Source organism: Poecilia reticulata, chromosome 4 (genome assembly GCF_904066995.2).
Source record: "Poecilia reticulata chromosome 4, P_reticulata-male-v2, whole genome shotgun sequence".
Taxonomy (NCBI): Eukaryota; Metazoa; Chordata; class Actinopteri; order Cyprinodontiformes; family Poeciliidae; genus Poecilia; species Poecilia reticulata.
Window position 1 is genome coordinate 18,430,473 of NC_088833.1, and position 23,280 is coordinate 18,453,752.

Consider the following 23,280-nt stretch of genomic DNA (forward strand, 5'->3'; position numbering starts at 1 on the left):
ACTTTAAGAAAGACTTACCTACATACTTCTCCACATCCGTCCGAGTTGCACCGCAGTATAATTGTACATTCCTTGCAGAGAGCGCAACATCAGTCTTGGAAGGAAAATGACAGGTGGGGAGGGGTTAAGGCTCCACCCCTTTTATTCTCTCCAATTAGGTGTTCTTTGATGAACAAATCATTCACTAGGTTTTGTTATATATTAATTATTTATCCACTACCTTAGACCTTTATGAAAGTGATTTCCAAAATTGTTACAGGTGTCATTTCCATAGTGAACAAAGTTATATAGTATATGCAATTGTGTATATCAGGGCTATTCAATTCATTATATCTCGGCAATATTTCATGATACCAAGGTCTGGAAAAAAAAAAAAAAAAATTATATATATATATATATATATATATATATATATATATATATATATATATATATATAGTAGCTGGGTAGTTTTTTCAGCGTTGCATGCCTTGATTTGCTTTTCAAATTAAATGAATTCTGTCATATTCAAGTACTTTTTGACAATATTTATTGTCATGAAACAGGGAGCTGAATATGTATGTCTGATTTCTCATGTTTGATGTTCTCTCATTCACTGAGTAAAAGTAGAATGTCAAGTCAAAAGAAGAACCTAAGTAAAACAAGAAAACTGCATGTTTTGAGGTCTTGAATGACCTCAGAAAAAACAAATTGAAGAAAGCTTGATTTATATTTTTGTTTACCATCTGGACTTAAACTATTTAAAAATGAACAGATTTAATAACTGAACATTTTCAGACTTAGATCACTTATTTCTTTTGCTTTTGGTGACAGAAGTGAGCGCTTGCGCTTGTCATGCCAGAATTTTAACCTGTGCTTGAATGATGTCAGAACCAGTCTCTCATGCATGTGTGGATGTGCTCATTGGTGAGCCAGGAACAATATTTTGTTTTTATAATATTAATTGTGGAGAAAGCTGGCTCATGGTTGTGTGTGGAACCAAACATAATTAAGATTTGCAGGGCTACTTACCTCAGAGCTGTGAAAGCTTTGAGGACAGTAGCCCTTTGGTGCCAGAAAGTGTAAGGATCAGTCCTTACAGACAGATTTTAGGTTGTTATTTTTGTTTTGGTATCAGTTTTGGGTCTGCATGAGACAGAAATTTAGTCTAGATGCAGACCAGGGTCCGCCTATTAGTGACCTCTGGTGTATATCTTGATCTCATTGGGTTTGTATTCAATGAAATTAAAACATAGTTTGCTCATTCAAAAAGGAAATTAAATGTTGACGTAACTAATTTAATTAAAGAGTTATGATAGATTGTGGCCAAGAAAGATCTCCTGTAGCAGTCCGTTTTACAACCAATCTGAAGAAACATCTGGCTGAAGAGATTCGGGTTTGAAATAACAGGATGGTCAGCATTGTCTAAAACGTTTTTTGTTTTTATGCAAAATCCCTCTGTGGATCATCATCATCAGAATTTTGACAGTCATCCCCAGAACAAAACCAGCCTTCTTTATCAAGTTGGTGAGCCTTTTAAGTCCCTGGTTCTGATGCTGCTGTCCCAACAGATGACAGCAGAGGAGATGGTGCTCTCAGCAACAGACTTATAAAAGATCTGCAGGATCTTGCTGAAAATCTTGAAGGACCTTAGCTTCCTCAAGAAATACAGTCTGCTCTGTTCTTTCTTGTAGACAGTTTCACTGTTGAGTTTCCAGTCTAGTCTGTTATCTAGCTGAACACCAAGGTATTTATATTCCTCAACCACCTCCACTTCTTCTTCCATGATGGAAATGGGGCTTGATCTGATCCTGTTTCTCCTTAAATCAACAATCATCTCCTTTGTTTTGTTTACATTCAGGATGAGATGATAGTCCCTACACCATGCCACAAAGCAGTCCACCAGCTCTCTGTACTCGGCCTCTTGTCCATCTCTGATACATCCCACAACTGCAGAGTCATTCGAGTATTTTCATAGGTGACACAAGTCAGACATGCTGGAAGAATGACATGTACCTAGTGACAAGGAATGGTGAGAGTACAGTGCTCTGTGGAGCTCCTGTGTTGCTGACCACCTGGTTAGACACACAGTCCTTCAGTCTCACAAACTGTGGTCTGTTTGTGAGGTAGTCATAGATCCAGTTGATTGTTGAGGGCTCCATCTGTGTCTTCTGGAGTTTCTCACAGAGCAGATCAGGCTGAATTGTGTTAAATGCACTTGAGAAATCAAAGAACATGATCATCAAAGTGCTGCCTGCTTTGTCCAGATGACAGTGGGTTTGATAAAGCAGGTGTATGATGGCATCATCAATTCCAACTCCATGGCAATAAGCAGGTAAGACAGACTATTTCTAGATGAACCTCTCAACCTTGCACACCTGCTCAGGCTTCTTCCCCACCAGAGAGGTGACATTCCACATCCCAAGAGCCAACTTCTGTAGCCAGGGGTCGGATTCTTGGTTCTCCTCTATCAAAAGAGGAACATTGGAGTAGCCATAGGGTACTTGGTTACCTTCCTGACTAAGGCCCTTATCTCCTGATCACTCAATTTAGACAACCAACAAGCTCTAAAGAGAGTCCTAGTTGTTCCAAACTGATTCCATTTATGAATGAAGGAGGCCACTGAGCTCATTGGTGACTTCAAAGCAACAAAATTTTTAATATCTTTCCGCAGATGTTTGCCTCAAAACAATGCTGTCTCTGAGGTCTACCGACAATGTATTTGATTTCATGCTTGGTGTTTGCATACAAACATTGTCCATTTTGGGACTTTATAAAGACAGGTGTGTGCCTTTCCAGATCTAATCAAATTAACAGAATTCATTACAGGTGGACTCTATTTAAGTTGTAGAACTTAATCTCTGCAATTATCAGTAAAAATACCTCTATTTTGAGCTTCATGATAAAGGCTGTGAATACTTATGTATGTAAATGTAATTTGTTAGTAATTCTGTTTTTAGTTAGTTTGCAAAAATCACACTTTCACACATCATGTCATAATAGGACGTTTGGGTTATCAATCTTGAGGAAAGGGATTAATATAATTTGGAAAAAAGTTATAACATAGCCAAACATGGAAAAAGTGAAGCGTGTGAATACTTTCCACATTCACTGTATATATGGATAAAAAGGTGTTATCCAGAGATGTTCACATAACCTCTTACAAGTCTAAGTCTCTTCTTAGTAAAATTAACATTTTCTCGTTAAATCTGCAACCTCTAGTGAGTTGCATCACTGTAGGTTAGGATTTAGTTGGATAAGGTTTGTCCCTATACCTAAACTATTACATTTGCATCTGATAATTATCTTCCAATCCCCCAATATTTATTAACAGCTATCTTTTAACATTTAATTTACAATCCAAAATATGCTATGCTTAGTAATACCATATCATTAGGCCACTGACATTTTTAGTCTCGATATTATTAATCCTCTTTCATCCTTCAGTATACTATAGAACCATAGATTAAAGATTAACTTTGTTGAAATGAATCACCCAACAGCGAGCTACAGATTTAGTACCTCTAAAATAATCAGTGTTTTAATTTAGTCAGATTTGCATTCAATAAAGTAGCATATTTTTAGGAGAATTGTTATCTAACACACATTTTCCCCACAAAAACCTTCATTACAGGGACCCCCATATGCTGGCCAATCAGCGTGTCTAAAAAGATACACGTGTGTGAATTATTCATGAGCAAGTGCAATACCCAAAGTTACCAGCAGGGGCGCAATATCGATACACAGGTTATACACAAATGTCTTGTAAATGTGAATTATTGGGACTTTGCCTGATTTTTGGAATTTAACCCTTTGGCATCCATTCAAACCCCCTCCAATCATTTTTACGTTGCAAGAATTATGAGGACATCGGCACTGTCCCACTAATTCAAAATGTCCCGTTAGTGTTGCGTGTATACAGGCGAAATGTCCTGTTAATTCACCTGTGCCAACACACACACACACACACACACACACACACACACACACACACACACACACACACACACACACACACACACACACACACACACCTACACACACACACACACCTACACACACACACACAGTTGCACACACCAGCCTCTGCCAGCAGGTGCTGTTAATGGGCTGGTGTTAATGAGCGTCTTGTTTGGAGCTGTCAGATGACCCCGGGCGATGCAGACCATCACCATCTTCTTGTCCGCAGCGATGGAGGTCACCACTCAGGCCATGTGTGTGTGTGGAGGTTTTGGTTTTTGCATTTTAATGTTTCTCAGAAGATCACATATGCATATAATCTGAACAAATATAAAATTTTTTGACTGTTTAGTATTTAGTCATTTTGTGGTTGTTGATCTTAATCCTTATTAAATCTCTGAGGCTGTTACAACTGCAGAAGTTGCTCTATATCAGCTTTCTTTGTGTTATACCTTTACATTAGATATAACACACAGAGGCTGATCTGTAGAATATGATGCTAAATAATGTCTCATGACAGAAAAAAAACGTTCTGATGGTTCTGACATTTTGTTTTATATTTGTGATGGAAATATTAATCTATAAAATGAGTGGCTTTAACTTTACAGATATAAATGAATGTCGATTTTTCATAAGAATAACAAATTATTCATCAATGTAACTTACTGACAAGTAGTCCAGTAACATCACTGTACTGATAATGTAACTTTCAGATGGTTAACATGTGAGACTTCAGCATCTTGAAGGATCTGTGACAACCCAGTCTTAATCAGTAGCAGTGGTGCCTCTCCCTCACCTGTTGCTCAGCATTTTTAATCAGCTTTGTAAAAGAAGTCTCATAAACTTTTCCCAAAACTGTAACATTACTTCTAGTCAGAAGAAACACGTTGGTGAAATATGGGAGATTACTTTGAATTTTAATCTGGTAGGCATTTATGATGGATTAGTGGGAATTATCAAGTGATGAAAGATATAGAAACCTTTACATAAGATGCAGCAGTGGTGTGCTGGAAAATATTCCGCTTTTTTTTTTTTTTTCAGAGCTACAGTAGAAACACGGGTGTTTCATTGTTTTATCTTGAAAGAATCTATTTTCCTTCCATGTGCCCAGCAAGTGTTTCCCAACCTTTAGCGCACTCACTGCTAGTCTTTCTTTACGTGTTGACAGTGAGACTGTAATCTAGCTCGCTGTGTGGAGACCAATTCAAAGAGTGGGAATCGCCTGTGTTGGAGCCAAGCTGCGGGAGTGCGTGTGTGTTTAAGTAAAGGAGACTCAAGCTGACAGTTTGCCGGCAGCCTTGCACCTGCACTCGGCAAGGTGTTGATCTCAGACGGGGGGCGAAGAGAGGAAGGAGGAGAGACGGGAGGAAGCACAGCAAAGGATCCAACGCGAGGTGTTGAGGATGAATTAAAAAAGACTTGTGGGTAAAAAAAAACAAAAAAAACAGGATGGGAACCCTGAGAAGCGGCATAGATGTGGCATGTAATCCCTTTTGTTTTACCTGTATCTCTCCTCGATGTGGCTGAGTTTATGCATGCCACAAGTAAGAGAAAGGGTGCAGCTGTGCAGCAGGCGAGGCAGGAGAGCCAATTGGACTGATGAATTATTTCATAAGTGAATGCCAAGACCAGAGTGCAGCCAGAGACTCATTTGTCAGAACAATACCATCATGGCATGATGTTTCACTCTGTCTTTGGCAGAGGAACTAACAACTCTCTGTTTCTGCGTGGCTAAAACCTCCGCTGATACCAAGATTACCCTGGGGTTAATTCAGATAAAAAGATATGGGTATTAGTTTACTGTAAAAGTTTGCAATGCACATGAAGTCTGCCCACAGCTTAATGGGTTTGTCTCTTTTGAATTCATTAGTTGTTTTCGACCTCCTAGCAAAAAGGCGGGTTTGTTGCCGCCTGCGGAGGAGCCAGATCTCCACGGCGTCCCTGGAGGGCGCTCCGTAGCAGGTCAGAGCACTCCACGGCACTGTCGGCGAAACACACGGCTTGGCAGCCTGAATTATTAAATGCGCCGGTAATAATAATTTAATGCATCATATCTAATGTGACAGGGAATAATTAAATCAAATATTAATAAAAAAACTTTGAATTTAATCAGGCACATGGGAGGCGGAAAGGTCCCTTGTCTTGAGCGAAGGCTATTTTTTGTGACGATGTTTACAGTTTAAACAGTGAAAAGAGAACCAGAGACAGACAGATGGGAGGGGGTTAATTGGAGATGACATGTGTCCATTGTTTCTGCATCCTCAAGTGACACATTTCTCTCTCCCACATGCTTGTGTTGCACAACTCACTCTTCAGGTCAACAGCATCAAAAGTCCATCAGGAATAAAATGGAATTGTGTATTTTTTCTTTGTATCTTTTTTGGTTTTATGGCCACCCAACTTTGTAAGCATAGTTAGCTCAGGGAGCGAGTTATTTTGGTTAGTTTCTAAAGACCTTCTTTTGAAACAGTGTTGTCTTTTTGCTTATAAATAGAAACCAAATGAAACCGAATCAAACAGGCCGCCATGCGTACTACAATTCAGTAAAAATACAATGGTTCCAAAATTTTTAACCAAAGTTGTTTATCAAAGAAAAGAAACAGTTATTCTTAGTATTATTCATTTAGCTCTATCAGAAGTAAAAGAAGGAAATAAATTAAGATAAAAAATTACTAATTGCAAATGACCTACTGTCTGGATGTTACTGATTATTAGTTGTATTAGTGTTCTCTCTACCACATATTTATCTGCTTTGGATAAACAGACTTTAGGATAAACACCTGCTAATAGTTTAAGTAAAAATACTTGCTACAAAATCATTTCTATTTTTGGCCAATTTTCTCTTTATTGTAAATTTTAGTGGAATTAATCTATGTAGTGCTTTATTGGTACTGACAAATCAAAGCACATTACGCTAAACCCACACTCACTTGTAAACATGCACATACCCATACATCTATATTTGAAAGGAAGAAGCTGGAGAATCAAACCCACAACTTTCTAATTGTAGGACCTCCGAGGCTCAGCCAGTGTTTCTGTTAAGCTGGTTTGCTGACAAACATCTGTTGAATCGACACAGATTTTTTTTCTTAACAGAGATGTCTGCTGGAGTGAATTGGTCAGGTCAGCGTTCTTTCTGGCATCTGGTTTGGAAGTGTTGTGAGATGTTCAGTTTGGTTATTTTTAAGGTGGATTTGTGATTTAAAACAACAATTTGTTTTCTGGGTAAAATACAGTGGATGCAATGGAGCACGCACATTATTTTATTTTGAAATAACTATTGCAGAAAGTGCTTTTATTTTGTAAAATAGGAAGTACTGGCTGTTTTTTTTATTGCAGTTTCTTAGCTCAACTGTGAGGAATGCAATGTCTGAGATGAGCTGTTTGTTTAAGTTCAGTAATAACTTAAGCTCAACTATTAAAGAGTTGAGTTAGAGCAAGATCCTTGTTTTCAATACTGAAACTCCAGCTGTAGAACAGGAGGTTTAAAGTCATAACCATTTAAAACCTCGGCTGTGTCTCGACACTGGCAGCGGTGAAATTAAATTGTGACATTTTAATGATGGCATCTTTAAACTACACTGTGATTTGTAAAGCAGGAATAGTGCCTTCATACAGCCATATATCATTCTTTTGTAGTGTATACAAGTTAGGTAAAATTTTATGTAGATTATGTGTGTGTGTGTCTCTCATTCTTTCTGTTTTGTCCCTGAAGGCTTGCCATACACTGGCAAAGTGTTGATCTTAGTGTCAGTAGGTCTCCTTTCCCAGCATTCCTCTTCTCCACCAGCTGACAGACAAGGTCAGAGACTCATCCTGTCTGTCTTCTGCCTCTCCTGACAGCTTCTCCTTTGAGAGACAAACCCTGCACAGCCCTGCGCTCCGTGGCACGCACCTTTGCCAATTAATATTGCATCACCATTTTCCAGGCTGCTCCCCCTGGACTTCCTTCTCAGGGTTTGATTGGGCCGCCGCAGCCCCTTGTTTCTTGACCTCACTCAGCCCCTTTGAATAACAGGGAAAAGTAGATTACACAATGCGCTGCACACATTTAATGTGATATTGAGCAATTAGTGATCTTTTACATTTAAAATTAAGCAAATTAAGCAAACTCATTAAAAACTGACTTGGCTGAGATGAACCCTTGTGCAACATTAATTTATTTAGCTCTTTTCTGCACATTGTTTAGATTTTCTTCAGTCTTGTCAGTAGGTTATGAGTCTAGAGTGACAATATTACGCGTACCTTTCTTTTCTAGATCTACTTTTGTAGATTACAAATGTGAAAGAAAACAAACACAAAAACACTAAACTACCTGAAAGTTGACAAAGAATGACGGTGTTGTGATGGTTTGTTGAATAAATGATGCTTTGGATGAGCCTCTCTTTCCGTCGCCATGCTCCCAACCAATTAAATATCCTAGAAATTCTCCATGGATGAGATAATATGCAATGAGGTCCTCATGAGGCACCAATCCTAGTTACCCTGTTCTCAGCTGCACAGGGTGCCACCCACGTTCCTCTCTGAAACAACGGGCTTGGTTTCCTTAAGATGAAAAGCTCTTCAGCTTTTCTCAAGGACACTTAATTTGTTTACAACTTCCATTGTGTTTAGAGTTTTGATTTAAATAAATCACTCTCTTGAGGTTGACTGGAACATATTACTCCAGGCCCAAAAGTCACATCTCCCTGCAAATTGAGTGGACACTACGGCAACTTATTCAGAATATCTGCTGAGATCACAAAGTAGGTCTTTTGATGCGTTTTACTGCTCAGGCCCGATAAACAATATTTCAAGCTCACATGTTGTGCAGGTAACATTTGAAAATCCAGCCATCTCTGAGGAGACAAAGTGTTGTTTTTTTTTTTCCTCAATATGCGTTGCTAAAGCTGATAAGTTATTTCTAAGAATAAAATATAACAAAGTATCCGTCTTTTCTTAACATAAGATGCCCGGGACAGGCCCATCAGAGGGAGATTACTTTATGGATTTCTTCAGCGTGTTGCCACCTTCTATCATTCTGATTGTGCAGCTACTGTTACAGGCTCGTAGCTCCATTTTTCAAACTCCGAACTACTTGCAGTAAAAGACACAACACCTCCCTGTGACCTTAGCGGATGACTTATCCTCCCACCTTGGGGACTGAGTAATGTGTTTGTGGCTCTGAGAAGCGATATGGTGCTGTCCATCTGGGCTGGGGCTGGGAGCAGCTCGAGCGGTGAGGATGTATTTGTCTGAATCACAGCTCCTGGTGCGCCCATTTGACTTGTCCTCTCATGCGTGCGCGCTCATAGAGTTTGCTGACACACGGGCTCAAATGCTTCTTAGTATAGCTTGATGGAGGAGCGTGGGGAGGTGGTCACACCTTTGCTGCTAAAGCACTCACCTGGCATCTCCTCAGCACTGATTTAACCTGACCTGCAGGTGTGAAGCAAACACACACACAAACAGACTGTGATGTGGATCACTTGTTCTGGTGTGTTTCTTGAAACAGATGAGCATGCCGGGTGTGAAGGAGAGGCAAAGAACGCCGACATGTCAGTCAGCAGATATGGCTACTTTTTATTTTCCATCACAGCAGAAGGATAGAAATAGTGTAATTTTCTGCTCAGGACCTGTCTGTCTCTGTGTTGCTGATTTCATTTTGAAAGCTGACTTTTTCACAGCCCTTCCACCATGTGTGTGTGTGTGTGTGAGAGAGAGAGAGTGTGTGTCTGTTCACAGATTGCTAATCTCTCTAAAATCGTATTTGTTCTCCAGGTTTTCCCCCCACTACAAACATTTCCCTGATCAAAGCTGTTAAAAAAACCCGCCACTTCAAACAAGTACACACACACACGCACGCACGCACACACACGCACACACACACACACGCACGCACGCACACACGCACACACACACACACACACACACACACACACACACACGCTTGCGTTCCAACACAACTCAACATGTTGTCATGGAAACCCTGTTAATCCTAAACCAACCATCACACAGTTGTTGCATCAGGCAAGCCAATCAGGAGGAGGGATGTGATGAGCTGAATTAGTGTTTCACTTCTTGTTTAATTTCACAACTAAAAGTTTATTTTCATCACTTGAATTATACATCAACTGAACGTCTGTATTCACTTGGCGTTCGCTGCATTTTAATTCAGTCTGTCACGCCCCATTTTACCCAGCTTCCCCAGTGAATATTTTCCGTTTTCTTTTATAATTCACAACTGACTAATACAACAGGCACTAGAGGGAAGTTTAAATTAAAAAAAAAAATGAATGGATGACCAATGTTAACTGTAAAATTTAGCAAATTAAATATTAACTATTCTACAAATGATTAAACTTTATTAGTTCACATTCAGGTATTTAGTGTTACTAACATCAAGATACACTAAGGTTTTAAACAGCTTTGGTTCCAAAACTAAAACTAGTTCTTACACTTTAAAGTCCTTTTAATGAGATACAAGTTAAAGTCTCTGAGTAATCGTAGTTTTCTCCATGCTCTATAAGCACAGAGTAGAAAAGTCCTCTCACACCTGCCGCTACGCACTGCCAATCAGCTGGCTGAAATCAGACTACTGCAGTTTGCTTTCGATCACAAAACAGACAAATGTGGCGACTTCTGGCTAGACAGAGCATGACCAAAATTATTGCAAAAAAGTATGTTAGCGGTTGGTCTTTCCTCAAAACATAATGATGTTTAAAATCCATTGCATTTTTTGAAATTGACTAAAGGATGGTCAGATTAACAACAAAAGCAAAACATAAACCCCCCCTCATAGGTGTTAATCTGAGTATAAAGACATGAAATTTAGAAAGCAATATCATCATATAAGCATTGCTTATTTGCAACATAGTAAATTAATCTAAACAGGAGAAAGGTCAGTCGTTTGCTTTGGCCCTTCCAGGTTGAAAATCACAAATAAAACAACTTAATAGTTGAAAGATACCTTTTGCCTTTTAAAAAGGAAAAAAAAAACTCTCCCTGGTAGTAGCTAAAAATTTTCAATATGTACCAAATGTAGGAAGCATCATGAAAACTTTCTTTTCCAAAGCTTTGTTTTCTTGTGGATTTTTCTTTATTGACTTTTTTAATTTTGCGTTATAGAAATAATTCTTAATATTTTCCCCACTTTGTTCCCCACAGTGAGATGAATTTCAGCTACGAGTCCCCAGGATTTTCCACGGCACTGTGGCAGAGTTAATTACTTTCATGCATCTGTACCACAGTTGTGCTGGCCTGATAGTGGCATTGCGAGAAGATATTTTGTTGTTTCTGCAAATTAAAATTCAAATGTTTTCCTAAATTAATTCGATAAGAAGAAATAAATTGTTTTGTGCACTAACAAGCTCAATTTATTTGTCAATTTGCTGAAAAATGGAATTCACTGAACCTTTTTTAGGGAGATATATATATATGTATTTTTTTTTTGCTATCTAAGTTAGAGACTCACTGAAATTATCAATCCTGTTCCACATAACAGAAATCAGTAAGGAGCAGACACCACAAAACTGGCTCATACTTTACAAACCATTTTAAACATGCTAAAGAATAAGAAGCAATCCAAAATAATCTGCTTTCATGAGCTTCTGAAATGAGTCTGTGTTTAAAGGAGAAAAAAGGACAGAAGGAACCCCAATTAGCAGCTGAAAGCTTTGGAAATCACTAAAGAGCTGAACACAGCCACAGCCAAGTTCAAAGTCTGTTTAAAAGATTGATGCAACCAAATTGACTGTGAGAACGTTCCAGGGCTTCTTTTCCCCACACTTCATTCAAAAGTTTGGAAATAAGCTACGGATTCTGAAATACGTAGTCTTGCAAAAAATATTCACACCCCTTCTTTTTCTTTATTTTTGATGTTTGTAATTTTGTCCCCCAAAAAAATACACAAACAGATCCATTCTACATACTGTAGTCAATTTAATCCAATCTTATAGATCTTCAATGTCATTCATATGCAGTCCTAATCTATGCTAATTATAAAACAATATGGTTAAGTTTAGTTTATTTTGCCAATTGATAAAAAGGTTTCTATCAACGAAAGCTCAACTTCATCAAATCCTTAACTTTACAGTGATTCCTGATAGTGTGCATGTGGTGACAGTGGAAAGGAAAACTAGCCCATAAAACAATATCCTAAGCTCATGTCATAGATAACTGTTCAATCTATCATCCACACAAAGATTGGTAATAAATTCACAGGCCAGGGTAGCTCCAGAGAAACAGTCTAAGTGAGACAATCTATAAACAGCACAACAACAACTACTTGTTCTACTGCGCATAAGTGATAGTTGTTGACATGGCAGCAACTATTACCTAGTGTAATAGTTCAATAAAATGGCCAATAAACGTGGCCATTTATTGAAGATGAGCAACAAAAAAGCCACTTTTGAAACAATCCATTTAATATTGTCTTTGCAATTTGTTGCAAACCATCAAGACCCGCCAAACAACAAAAGCTTAAGATGCTCTGGTCAAGAACAGAACAGCTTAAATTTGTTGGCTTCATGCAAAGTGCCACATGTGGAGTAAAATGAATACGATACTTCGCCCTGAACACCCCATCCTCTCAGTGAGACGTACATGTTGCAGAATCATATTGTGGGGAGGCTTTTCCTCAGGAACTGGTGAGAAGATGGAGGGAATAAAATGTAGGACAATTTTGGAAGAAAACTTTTTAGAGGGTAAAGGTTCAGCTTGTAGCAGGACATCGACAGTAAACATGCATCAGAGCTGCAATGAAATAATTTAGATCAAAATGTGTTTAATGGCCCAGTCAAAGTCCAGACCTAAATCCAATAGTATACAAAATGGATGTTCACAGACACTTTCAATCTATGGTCTATCACAAAATATCTGTATAAAATATTCTAAGATCTTTGGTTTTAAAATATAAACGTGACAAAATTCAAAATGTACACATATTTATTCAAGGCGGTGTAAATACTTTTATGAATGAAAAATGGTTTTAGCGTAATGCTAACATATGTATGTCACCGTGAAACGTGATTTCAGGATGTTGGTTGTTTCTTGAATACATTTTAAAGGTGTGGATTCAAGGTTTGTGTGGATCACTGATTTTCTTTCTTCCAGCGTTTTGACCAGTCCTCACAGTTTCTGTAGGAAAACACAACTCTTTTCGACAGCACACTGTTGGAGCCATTTTCACTGACTGAATGTCACACTGTTTTTTCTTATGTGAGAACACAGAGTGCAACCCTCAGTATAACACACAATTGTCAGGGATAAAAGTGTCAGAAACTGCACTAGCAGTGGCAAAATACTGCTGTTGGGGGTAAGCAGAGGCAACAAAACCCTGTATCTTTTGATTTATGTCTATGTGTTAGCCATGTTGTGAGGGCATCAATCTTTTCCTACAATTCAAGGAGAGCCACCTTCCTCGAGTAGACAAAGGCCCTGTAATGTAATTCATTACATTTTGATTTAAAGACTCAGCCATAAGGTGTGTGTGTGTGTGTGTGTGTGTGTGTGTGTGTGTGTGTGTGTGTGTGTGTGTGTGTGTGTGTGTGTTAACATTTAGTGTGGGGTTAAACCTGTGTTTATCGTACAGAATTGATGAGTCTCTTGGAAATTTATTTAGGTAATATAAACATGCACAGTGAAAAGTGTTATATTGCCAAAAGTATCACTGCATCTACTTTCACACACACTTGAACTTGGCTGGCACCACATTCTTGAACTAAAGGTTTTTTTTCCCCAAGGTTTATGATTCACTAGTAGACTTTATTCATTGCATCTGGGCAGAGAGAGAGAAGAGGAAAGACATGCAGCTAAAGGTCTGGGGCTGGGAATGGAAGCGAGGATGACTGAGGACTGCAACCTCTGCATATGAAGCATCCGCTGTACCACTGAGCCTTTTGGTGCCCCAAACTACAGGGGCACCACATGCGCACACAGCAAAGCACCGTTCACAGAGTTCATGTTTTAATAAGGCGAAGTATTTCTCCCACCATAGACATAATGGTGGGAGTTGATGTATAAATGTTACAATGAAGCAGTTTCATCCTGTAACTTCGCATTTCAGAATATGTCGAACCTACACAACTCTTTCTTTCTATTGACCCACTTAAGATGTTTTAGACCATTTGCTAAATTGTAGACTGGTATAATACCAAGAAAACAAAACTGCTTTACCATACAATACTCCTTCTAACATTTTCCACATTTGGGAGCTCTTTCATGTGCAAATTAAGGAAGAAATGTGCTCAGCCTTTTTTGTTAATGAAGAGTGCATATTATCACGTTGTCTTTTGTTGCTTTTAATGTTGTTTTGGTGCGTCCCAGCGGCCTGTTGATTCGAGTCGAGCACTAAGTGGTTGTTAATGGCACAAACATGGCTGTGTTTTTAAAATAGCAGACTGCCCATTAGACTGGTATTAACAAGGTAATGGACTGTTACTAAACTGCTGAATGACATTGCCGCTGCCGCCCCGGCCGAGGCGAGCCGTGCAACGCACGCTCACACGCCGCATTCAGTCAACAATAAATAAACAATAACAAATAATTTGAGCAAAACCACAGAGAAGAAGTCTGATTTCAAACTTGGTGTAGCTATGGACAAGGTAGAAAGCTTTAGGTAGGACCTTCCAGAAGCGGAAAAAGAAAAACTGACTCAAAGACATAGCTAGGAGGCATGAGTGTGGTTATTAAAGCTGGGATGCTCTATGGTTGTTTGCCTCAGCCCAGCTGCTTCGTTGTGTCTCAGAAATTATTGATAGGTATGAAGAGACAAAGCAATAAAGAACTACACATCAGTTGTGTCTGTACATTGGACTCCCCATCTGCACAGTGTGTCAAATTAGTTTTAGTTACAGCTTCTTTCTGCCATCTCACTGATATTCAGGACCAGGCTCCAACCTCTCGTTTTATCAGACGCAGAGGGACATGGTCATGTATTTTGTGTCAGTTTGTGCACATGTAGCCTTTTTTTTTTTTTTTTGTAGTTGATTGCGTTCTGCAAATACACAGTCACGTACGTGCTCCAATGCACACATGCGCACAAATGCGCTCTTACAGTGTGGTGTGGCGATAGGCCAGCACAGCGGGGGGTATATCCCAGGGAAATCATTTCTCTCACTCCTTTCTTCCTATTTGTAACTTGTCCTTTCAAGCAAGACGGCCCTTAAAGTTCAGTGGTGCATTCTTCAAAAAAGGCTATTACTGGCTGCCTCTGATTCTGTATCATGCTGCGCGCAGACCAGCCATCCCTCCTTTTTATGTGCCTCTCCTCCTGTCATCATTTTCTGAAGCCAAGAGAGGAGTCAGGGTTTCCGAAAGGCCTGTGACCAATGCCTTGAAACCCTAAGCAATCTCCGCCTCTGACTTTGCTCCAGATGTCCGTATCCTATCGCTAAAAGGGGCCTATTGCTTTTGATACTTGACAGAGCTCCCGCTTTGTCTCTGTGTTTGTGGATCTCTGTTATGCCCTTTATGCTGACTGTCTATCACAGTAATTCTGAAGACTTAGAGGGCTTTTAGAGAACAGCGTGAGACTTTAGGAGATATGGGTGGCATCTAAAGTGTATGAAGAAAATCCTGATGCTGTTACTGGCTCTGAAGGAATAAAGATGAACAGGCTGTAATCATAGAAAAAAAGGTCTCCTAGATTCTTATTTGTTAGGAAAGTGGCTTGTCTGACAATTCAGGATTGGTTTTAGCAGATGTTACAAAAGAGTCAGTTTGATTTTCCGTAATTTCACACCCTCTACAGAGTAGGCCAACATGGTTTCAGGCAGGATACATAATTAGACATTGTCGGTATTAAAATAGGGTGGCCATTTCACCTGTTCAGTATTTTGCACATTTACAGTTTTGTCCTTTTAATGCCATACTCTTGAATACATAAATGAGCCATGTGCAACAGCCCATTTTCTACCCACAGTTTGGTAGCGCAGTAGGAGGAGCGTTAGGAGGATGATATATGACGTAACTAAGGAAATGTACCCATGCTGATCGTGCTGCACCCTGCTGATACAGTAACGTGCGAAGACTTTTCTTATCGTAAGCAATTTGATTATGTGTAGCCAATTTACAATCAAGAAATTGGAAAGTTCTGGTAAAGTTTTAATCTGATTCAGATTTTTCTTGTAGAACAACAATATCAGACGATAGAGGAATAGTGTTAAAAATACCATTCTTCATTCAGTAACGTACACTAATCCACACTAAAGAGAGTTGTCAGCTTAACTTCATAACACTCAGCAAGACTATTTCATTAATTGGGGGGAAAAAATTGACTTTTGAGTTTCTGACCGGCTCCTCATCAGTTCGGAGCGATCAAGCTGAAAATCATCAGATTCTGGTCACCATCTGGTTTCTCTGTGCATCTCTAATATTCGTGCTATGATGTTTGAATACATAATCTTTCACAGATGGGCTCCATGCTTGACATGTCCCCAGCTACTCTGCAGTGGTTAAGAGCGTATATTCATGAATTCATGTTCATTATGTCAAAATAACCGATGCACTCTTTGATAATTTTTCAGTCTTAAAGCTATAAAATACATAATGTTGGCTTTCCTGACTGATTTCTGTCCCCACTGGAGTTAAACTGTGAAATGTTGTCTTTTACTCTATGTAAATAGGCTATTAAAACCTATATAGTTATATTAACGTAAGTTAAACGCATGTCCTAGAAAAAGGACCAATTGAAAGTGGTGTGAATGTAGCAGCTTTTTGCTCTGTGGACTGAAGCTGCTATTTGCTGTAGTGATGTACAAGAGCACTCCAGGGTGTTTAACTGCTGGGTGTTATCACCATTACAGCAGAACTCACATCTGAATACATGTTTTAAAAGGTTAGAAGCTGTGAATCAAAGAGAGCAGCTCTTCTTTAATATTGTGGTAGGGAATTTAATATGATGGTCATAGTGTGTTCATCTATGTCACCCAAATAGTCCCACAGCTCACAGTGATAGCTCTCTGCTGTGTGGTCAATGATGGCCAAAGGCCTGCATTTCACCACCATCTCCCCATTAACATAATTAGAAAGCCCTTCAGCTCAGGCCTGAATACTGATGGTGGGATAGCACCTTGTTTCCCCTCCTTCCCGTCTCTCCAACACTCGTCTCCCTTTGTCTGCGCGTCTCAGTCTGTCACTCCCATCGTCTGTGACCTCCACTGTCATCACGGTTGCCCTTGAGGAACAGAAATCTCTCCATTTCACAGGGACCAGCCATAAGGGGCTTGATTGGAGCAAATTGATCCATAATCACACAGTGCTCAGAGCTTTTTTGTCCTGTCGCCTCTTCATCTCCACTTGAGAGGCACACTGTTGGCGTATTTACATGCTTCCTTCTCAAGGGTTTCCTCTGCTCTCGCCCTTCTATCGTTTCCTTTTTTATTCCCCGCCTCCTGCTCCCTTCAAGTCAGTGCTTTTATCACTTTGCCAACCAATTTTCTTTGCCCTCCCTTTCTGTTCCTCCACTTTTTGTCTGAATGTGATGCCAATCACAGAGTCTCAATGTGGGGCATTGTAATCCTCTCCTTACCGACCGCTGACCAAAGCACCTCTGCTTTTGATTGAGCTCTTCAGCTGCGCACATAACCCTGATAGTCATGATAGAGGAAATGAGTATGTGGGGGTGACTTCACCTGAAAAAAAGATATCTCATCAGCTTGTCCTCTTTTATTTTTGGCACTGGTTTGTGTCTTTTTCATAGTAGAGACACAAGACTTTGCACAGCACACGAGTTGTAGAATAATCTTAGGAGAGTTTGCCTCTCGGCTGAGGTTACACACATATTGAATAAATTTACAAGTAAAAGAAGAAAATACAGCAATGCCTTTTCCGTCATTATAACTCAGATTTGCATCGGTCGTGACATCAATCAGTGGCTCATCCAATTCAATTAACGTTTCAACTTTGTGACTACCAGATTAGTTTTTAATCCTTTTGTCTGTACCACGTCAAACTCAAGAAACTGCAGGCCTATTCCACTGAGATGAACTCTAGCAGTCATCTGCATTGCCTGCTGCAAATGTATTACCGTCATCTTGAAGAACCACCTGATATTTGGAAAACATCTTAGCAGTCAAAGTCCAGACAAACGAGCCACTGAAACAGTTTTTGAATTTCCATCTCTGTCCGTCCGTCCATCTGTCCGTCCATCAGCTCCTTGCAGGGTTGCAGGGGTGCCAGTGTTCAACAGTTATCGGGCGAGAGGCATGGTACACCCTGGACAGGTTTCCAGTTCCTGTTTCCGGTCGCAGGATGGAGTGAAGATTGATGAATTTTGTTTTTCACCCTGACAATCTGCTGTCGCGTCATAAGTCATCTTAAAATGTCAGCTAGCTAGGCAAGGATGGCAAGCCATTTTTCATCAGGTTAATTTGCAGCAAGCAAAGCAAATACTTTCTATTTGCAATAGAAAGAACATCACTTGAAAACAGATTCCCTCCCCAGGTGTGATACCACAAAACAATAGATTATGCTGGATTTGACTGAGCGCACTTTTAAATCACAATTACATCAGTTTTGGTGCATTGGTATTGGAAACTATCTTGCTGTTTGTGTCCCTTCCACTAGTAATGTAAATTAATGTATTAATTGGTGCCCATGGTAAAGGTGTGTAAAAAGCCTTACAACTAACTTTACTGCAGTAGCTTACTATCAAAATCTTCATAAATACATGTAAGTTACATTTATGTTTTAGGGTATTGGGCTGCCCATGATTTTCTTTAGTAATTATTTATTAACATTCATTTTATTTCTCCTGCTGCATAATGTTCTCAAATTAAATACTGGATTATTTTTCAGGATGACATTTTGCTACTGCAAGTGAAAATCTATTTATTTTAATGTTTTCTTACGCATCATAACGAGGGTTGCCAAAAGAACTTTCCATGTCTGTGTACATTCCATTTATATTCATGTACATTCCATACTGTAATGTACATTAATGTTCATTCTTGTTTGTCCCAGAGAAACCAGAGGCTTTATTACATAACAATTATCTATATTTCTGTCATTTCCCCCCCTTCCTGAAGAGCTTCCTGCCTCCCCTCTCTTCGAAGGGTTTAGCTGTGTAATTCGCGGTGCGTTCAGTGACAGGAGATGCTTTATGAATGTGTGAGGAGGCCTTGGCAGAACCCTTGCTTCCCCACAGTAAGATGAGCTGAATAAATCTGAACCACACCACAGGCTCTCCAGCACCTACACACATGCTAGCACACAAAAATTTAAGTCAGGGCCCTGGTCAATTCCTGGGGAAGAAAACAGAATCATAAAACTCTTATCACTTTAGAGCCTTCTGCACTTTGGTGCACAGCCCCATCCCTCTCTGCCTGCCTCTTTTTTTCCCCTTTCCGCCTCTCTGTGTCTGGTCGTCCTTGAGGTGGGAGCAGGGTGGTGTTACAGCGGGTGCAGCGAGGGTGTGTGTGTGTGTGTGTGTGTGTGTGTCTGTGTGTGTGCGTGTGCGTGTGTGTGTGTGTGTGTGTGTGTGTGTGTGTGTGTGTAACAGCTTGATGCCCATTGAGCCTCACTCGGCTGGTCAGTGCGCAGCGCTGCCTCTCGTTTCAAGGCTCTGTATAAATACAACGTCAGTGACAATTTACGGCTCAGCCCCATCCTCGACGCTACGCTGCGAGCAGAGCGTCGAGCGTGGCTTGTTGCCATTTCGCCAAAGTGAAGCCAATTTATTATAGTGTAAAATCCGCAGAACAGGGATATGGGGAGGCCTTGGTTTTTGAGACCTGCAGTGAAAAATTGTGTTTATTTGTGATGAACAGGGCAACTGTGCATACTGGGCCGTAAAGATTTTTAGATTTTGTTTTTATCTGCTTCAATTTAAAAATCAATGCTATGTAAGACTTGTATGGACGGTTTAGTGTCGTCCATGTCAAAAACATTTAGACACAAGTGAGATTTAAGAGCATCTTCTTGATTAAATTTTCTTCTAAACTGGGAAGTTTCTTTTAAATATATGCCTTGTCTTCAGGAAGTCCTGACAGGGCTTTCTTTGTACAGGCTTAAGAGAAATGACGACCAAGATCTCAGTTAATTACATCAAGTCACAACTTATTAGAGCGGGCCCAAAGTTCCTGAGAGGGCTGTCACAGAAAGAGCTGATCAGCACAATCAGGACTGACCTTCAGAACTCATTTGATTTATGTTGTATTTTTCTTTTTTTTTATTCACCAGCATTTTCCTTCACCGACATAATTTACATATTTATCTGAGCTGATCTGAGTTTGACATACTTTATTTTATTTTTTTTCTTACCCCCACTTCCTGGCAAGCGGCAGGAGAATGAGCTGCACTGCGCCGTGCGGCGCGGCGCATGACTTTGGCAGGTGAGAAAAATGCTGAGGGAGCACTTTGATTTGGAGGTGTGGGCATAAATTTTGCTTCTTGCTGCTTTCACTCACTCATTGTCACCCACCACCTCCCGCTCCCCGCCCCAGCTTCCATCAGTTTTTACATGCACACTCATTCATATATTTATTTTCCCTTAACAGTGTGTTGAGCTGTTCTGACGGCACTCAGAAGATGTGAGCTGTTCTGATCAGCAAGGAGGCAGTGAAGAACTCGCATCACAATGCGCTTAATAAAATGAAGGAACAGAAGGAGTGTAGCATAAACTCCAGGAGGAAATGACAGCATCTCCTGGACATGAAGTCACACTGTGGTATAAGGATTAACTATATTGGCTTTTATTGTCTTCAATGTTAGGAAAAGCCATGAGTAAAGCACTAAAATGCAAGTTAAATTATATTAGATTATGGTATTTGATTAATTGGGGTGTGTTGTAGAACAACTGGAAAGAGTTTCGATAAACCCTACAAAAGAGTTATGATTTACTACATTTACTTCATGATAAGGGAAGTGCCCAGGAGGTGAAGCCTCTCTAAGATCAATTTTAAAAAGTACTAGTGTGTACCATAGAAAAGCCTGTGGTGTGTTGTTGCATTTTATTAAGAGGATTTTCAAACTTTAGGTTTTAGATTGAATAAATAACTTTATTGATGCAATGGAATCACAGAGAAAAGGGATCTCAGTAATGGATAATTAGATGTGGAGTGAGCCTCTGTCGGCTGCGGTACTCATGAAAATTCTGCATTGGGTTTCATAAGCAGTAACATGTTCCTAAGCTTATTTATTTAACAAAAGTTCTGTCTTAACATGAACTTATTTCATCTCCTCCATTAGTGACTTTTCATACTACTGCAGTTCTACTTCCAAACATTAAGACTTGCTGTATAAAAAATACTCCCCTACACAGGAGTGGCAGCATGAGAACAGTCCTGCAGGAAGTACATTCTTCGTGCACAAACCAAAATATAGCACAATCGCTGTTTTTATTACGTTTCCTCATTTACTAATTCACTACATAACAGTTTTTCCTTTCTATTTTATTTTCCTTTATGCTCTTATTTTAGTGTTATAAATCCACTGGCTCAGAATGAGAAGAATAAAAAGCTGGTGAACCCTGTGTAGTGCTCAAAATACTAACTGGGAACTTTATTAAAAACACAATAATTGTACAAGGTCAAAGCCTAATTTGCCTTGAGAACTGCCTTAATTCTCAGAACATAGATTCAACAAGGGTTCAGAAACATCCCTCAGAGTGTTCAGCCATATTGACCTGAGGGCGTCACCTAAGTTGGTGGAGATTTGCTGAGAAACCTCCATTCCTTCACATGAAGAGAGGAGCTCTGCTGGATTGAGATCTGTTGGCTGTGGAGGCAAATGAGTTAATAACCTCAGTGAAGAAAACTTGACACTGCTACCACCATGTTTGACTGTCAGCGTGATGGTTTGGTAGTGAATGCTCTGTTACTTTTAGGTCATACACACAATGTTTCCTTTTTGTCTCGTCAGTCCACAAAATATTTTCCTAAAAGTCTTGGATCGCATTGGATATCTCCCATTTTGCCAAATATTTTTTGTATTGTTTAAATCATAACCAAGGCAGAGAGATCTGCACATGTCATCCTGGGTTGTTTGTATGAGCTTTTGGTTTTAATAGTCAATGTGCCGTTGCAGTAATTTCTCCTGGGAGGTTCTCCACTGCTGCATGTTTTTGGATTATGGCTCTCACTTTCCCTGGCATCCCAAAGTTTTACGGTTTTGTAACATCTCTAGACTAAAAGATGCTAATGTTTTTTCTGTTTTAAATTATTTTTTTTTAGAGGTTTTGCTTTTTCTTTTCACATCTTTCAGCCATCAAAGAGATCCTATATAAATCATTTATTGTATCTGTATGTTGGGTAATAATCAGGTCTGGTTTTAGCTTGTAAAATCGAGCTCATCTTCCTTACAAATGTAGCTTAAGTCATGATTTAACAAGGGAAGCAATTGCTTCTTCCCATAGGGCCATTTGGAATGGATATTTTATACATACCGGCTTTGGTGAGTCGAGTGGTAAATTCTTACCTGAGGCTATTTTTATTAAGTAATATTCCTGTTTGGGTCGACTTCAGCTTTTCTCCTTAAACACTGTTTTCATGAGCTGTTTCTGTCTTTTATATATTTTTTGCTTTATATACTCCTCTGTAAGACACAACAGACCAACAGGTCTTTGTTCTTTTTTTTTTTTACATTTCTGTGCAACAACAGAAAGGTTTCTTTCTTTCTTTCCTTCCTTCTTTCTTTTCTCTTCCTTTTATTTCTTTCACCATCAGTAGGTAAATTAATTTAGGTTATTTTTTTATTGTGAGGGCTCTTTTGAGTTTCTCATATGTTTTTCTCCAGTCTTCCTTGAGTTTATATCATTTTAAAAATAAATGTGATTTTTTTTCTATCTGTTAGGTGACAAAATGTGTGTTTTATCTAGCTGACAAGACAGTGATGCTGGTTTGACATTTAGCTTGGTGCACTTGGAAAGCATTTATTGTTGAAGGGTTGTTGTTTACTGCTCCTGTTCTCTTACAACAATTTCTGAAAACTGTCAAGAAAAAGCCTGTAGATTTTGGGGATTGGTGTTGAAAGATTTCCTTCAGTCTTATTCCTTACCTTGTCTATTTCTTTTTTCTTACTTGCTCTTTTTCTGTCAACCTCTCTTTCTCTTTCTCTTTAATGCCCCAGTTCTTGATCTTCACTGCCACCTTGGGGTCAGGAGATGCTGCTGCATCACTTTGCCCTTGATGCTCAGCTGTAACTTGACCCCAACCTTTTCTTGTGAAATGCCACCATCACCTGAGTCAAAATGATTATTTTTGTCTTTCATTACCTTCATTCCATCTATAGTTGTTGTTTTCTGCAGGTTCCCTGAGGATGCTGTGGGGAGCCTGCATGGAATAGTTGGACTTAATTTTGTGCTACAATGCTTGGCTGCTCAGCAAAGCAGAGATACAGGCACATAAACACAACAACTGCTTG

General features: G+C 39.5%; 1 protein-coding gene across 2 annotated transcripts in view; it reads left to right on the top strand.

Annotated features, from left to right (window-relative positions):
- Window positions 1-23,280, top strand: part of agbl4 (AGBL carboxypeptidase 4) — a 327,718-nt gene that overhangs the window by 264,129 nt on the left and 40,309 nt on the right. The window lies entirely within an intron of this gene.